Here is a 3,142-nt window from a genome sequence, read left to right as displayed (position 1 = left end):
CCTTGCTAGAGCTGACCGCCCAGCCAAACTGGGCAATCAGGGGAGAAGGTCCTTGGTCAGGGAGGTGACCAAGAACCCAATGGTCACTCTGACAGAGCTCCTCTGTGGAGATGGAAGAACCTTCCAGAAGGACAACCATCTTTGCAGCACTCCACCAATCAGGCCTTTATGGTAGAGTGGCCAGACAGAAGCCACTCCTCAGTAAAAGGCACATGTCAACCCTCTTGAAGTTTGCCAAAAGGCACCTAAAGACTCTTAGACCATGAGAAACATGATTCTCTGGTCTGATGAAACCAAGATTGAACTCTTTGGCCTAAATGCCAAGTGTCATGTCTGGAGGAAACCTGGCACCAGCCGTAAAGTGAAGCATGGTGGTGGCAGCATCATGAAATATGATATTGCAGTTAAAATTCAAATACATTTGCAAAAGTTTTTTTTTTTTTAAATCACTTTTTGCCTTCCCATTATGTAGTATTGATGTTTTAAACTAAGGATCCCATTTCCTGTTTCCAGACATTTCATCACCAAGATTATACATGTTGGATTTGCACTAAACAATTTAAATGTCAGCACAAGGTATGTACAACATCTAGCATAACAATTAGCCTCATAAATTGTCTACTGGCATTGTTTTTAAATTGAGAATATAGCTCAACAATATGTAAACAATTTGTGAGTTAAGATGTTCTCTGGTTCAGGTGCACAATGTCAAGGGGTGCAATGCAAATGCCCATAAGGCTAATGCCCATAAGGCTAATGCCCATAAGGCTAATGCCCATAAGGCTAATGCCCATAAGGCTAATGCCCATAAGGCTAATGCCCATAAGGCTAATGCCCATAAGGCTAATGCCCATAAGGCTAATGCCCATAAGGCTAATGCCCATAAGGCTAATGCCATCAAACTCTAGGCCAGTGTTTCTCAACTCCGGTCCTTGACTACCCCCAACAGTACACAGTTTTATTGTAGCCCCGGACAAGCACACCTGAATCAACTTATCAACTAATCATTAGGCTCTCAACCAGATGAATCAGGTATGTTTGTCTAGAACTGCAACAAAAATGTGTGCTATTGGGGGTACTCAAGGATGGGAGTTGGGAACCACTGCTGTAGGTCTATGACTGCATTGGCTTTGCATGCCATTATCAGCTGCAAAATGGGTTCACATGGCTGATGCTGTATCTTGAAAAAAAGTGACAATCAAGCAAAACTAATTGGACAGCTTACAACTGAACAAAAACGTAGGTATTGCTCATTTGAGAAGAGACAAACTCCCTTACCCTCTTTATTGCAGGATTGTGAGCTGTGGTTAATCGATATTGACACTAGTTCATCTTGAATAATATAGTTAAGTTAACAATTAACTTATTTCTTTGTAAAAAAAAAAAAGTGTACTTTCTACCCCTTTTTTGTGATATCCAAATTGGTAGTTACAGTCTTGTCCCATCGCTGCAACTCCCGTACGGACTCGTGAGAGGTGAAGATTGAAAGCATCCTCCGAAACACAACCCTGCCATGCTGCACATGTTCTTGACACACTGTTTACTTAACCCAGAAGCCAGGCGCACCAATGTGTCGGAGGAAACACCATACTGGCCTGGCACAGGGAGTTGCTAGCGCGTGATGGACACCCTCCCCTAACCTGGATGACACTGGGCCAATTGTGCATGTGCGCCACCTCATGGGTCTCCTGGTCGCAGCTGGCTGCGACACAGCCTGGGATCAAATCTGGGTCTGTAGTGACGCCTCTAGCACTGCGATGCAGTGCCTTAGACCGCTACGTCACTCGGGAGGCTCCTTAAGTTAACAAATAAAACAAGTTTAGACACTTCACCTCGAAGAATCAACACTTTCATATGTCAAAGTGTACAAGTAAGCTAAATCATATTTAAAAGGTTACACATCTTATTAACAAGTATGCTATTATTACTAAAGCATAATTTCAGGTGAACCAAAAAAAAAAAAGTAATTACCAGAGGTGGCCACCCTCACTCCACTGATCCCTAAACTACTGGCTGAGCAGACTTCTGTTCCAGCCTAGCAATAGGACACTTGATTATCAAGTAATTAGGTTTGATACATTCAATCAGGTGTGTTAGTTATCGGCTTGAACAAAGCCTGCACACCCAGCAGGGTTGGCCTGCTCCAGTTGTAATTGGTTTATACATTGTTGACTTTGTTTACAAAATTTGCTAACAATATAATCCATGGTATACTAGGATTTACCTTTATTCTCTTGGGACATTCATTGGGACCTCTTCAGCTGCAGGCAGGGTTTCACGGCTCTCTATATCTCACAACAGAAAACATTAAAGAAACAGGCTGCATTATACTCAAATTAGACAGCACTGAATATTATGTTTCTATATCTCTCTGTCCTCATAGTTTCTCGCTAGGGATTTTAACTGGAGAATATTTTCATAATGTCCTCCCACAAAGCTACATACATGCCTTATCCAGAGTAGCCTACTATCCTTTCTGACAGCTGGAACTGCTAGCTTGCTAACTACCTAGCTACAAATACGTTTTGAGAGTTACAAAAATAAATGCATCAAGATAGGTAGCTAACTAGCTAATATTAAGTAAGCAAGTTGGTGAGATTTAATTAACTTGGCTACTGTAGCTATATAGTATGTAAAGTTTGCTAGCTAGCAAACACAATACATTAGCAGATCATTTGAGTTAGCTTGCACACAAAGTACCTGTAGCTATCATTTTCAGAATAAATGTATTTACTTGAATAGGTTCTCCCAATGCCTCCGTTTTCTGGGTCCTTGGAAAAACAAAATAATGGGCAATCTTCCCGAAGTTTCCAGTGATAGCAGAACACAGCCAGCCTTCTGGACTGTTGGAGGACTTCCAACAGACTGATTGGTCTTCCAACATGGCTCCAATTGCGGTTGCTAGATGGTTTGTGACGCAACTGCAAGCCCTCTATTGTGTGCAATTATAAACTGCGTAGTTCGAGCACTGAATGCTGATTGGTTGACAGCCGTGGTATGTCAGAACGTATACAACTGGTATGACAAACCGTTTATTTTAACTGCTCTAATTATGTTGGTAACCAGTTTATTTATAATAACAATAAGGCACCTAGAGTGTTTGTGGTATATGGCCAATATACCACTGCTAAGGGCTGTATCC

General features: G+C 41.7%; 1 long non-coding RNA gene across 2 annotated transcripts; it reads right to left on the bottom strand.

Annotated features, from left to right (window-relative positions):
* Nucleotides 1-295: 295 nt before the first annotated feature.
* On the bottom strand, nucleotides 296-2,906 carry LOC109895106 (uncharacterized). 2 transcript variants are annotated; one of them, XR_004210785.1, is made up of 4 exons: nucleotides 2,735-2,906; nucleotides 2,225-2,291; nucleotides 1,972-2,035; nucleotides 296-1,795 (listed from the first exon to the last, which is right to left on the bottom strand). It is a non-coding gene; the product is annotated as an uncharacterized LOC109895106 (long non-coding RNA). The 2 variants fall into 2 exon arrangements; XR_004210784.1 differs by having other exon boundaries at nucleotides 2,225-2,285.
* Between the last annotated feature and the right edge of the window lie 236 nt (nucleotides 2,907-3,142).

Source organism: Oncorhynchus kisutch, linkage group LG8 (assembly GCF_002021735.2).
Source record: "Oncorhynchus kisutch isolate 150728-3 linkage group LG8, Okis_V2, whole genome shotgun sequence".
NCBI classification, from domain to species: domain Eukaryota; kingdom Metazoa; phylum Chordata; class Actinopteri; order Salmoniformes; family Salmonidae; genus Oncorhynchus; species Oncorhynchus kisutch.
This window is presented reverse-complemented; position numbering and strand designations above follow the sequence as displayed.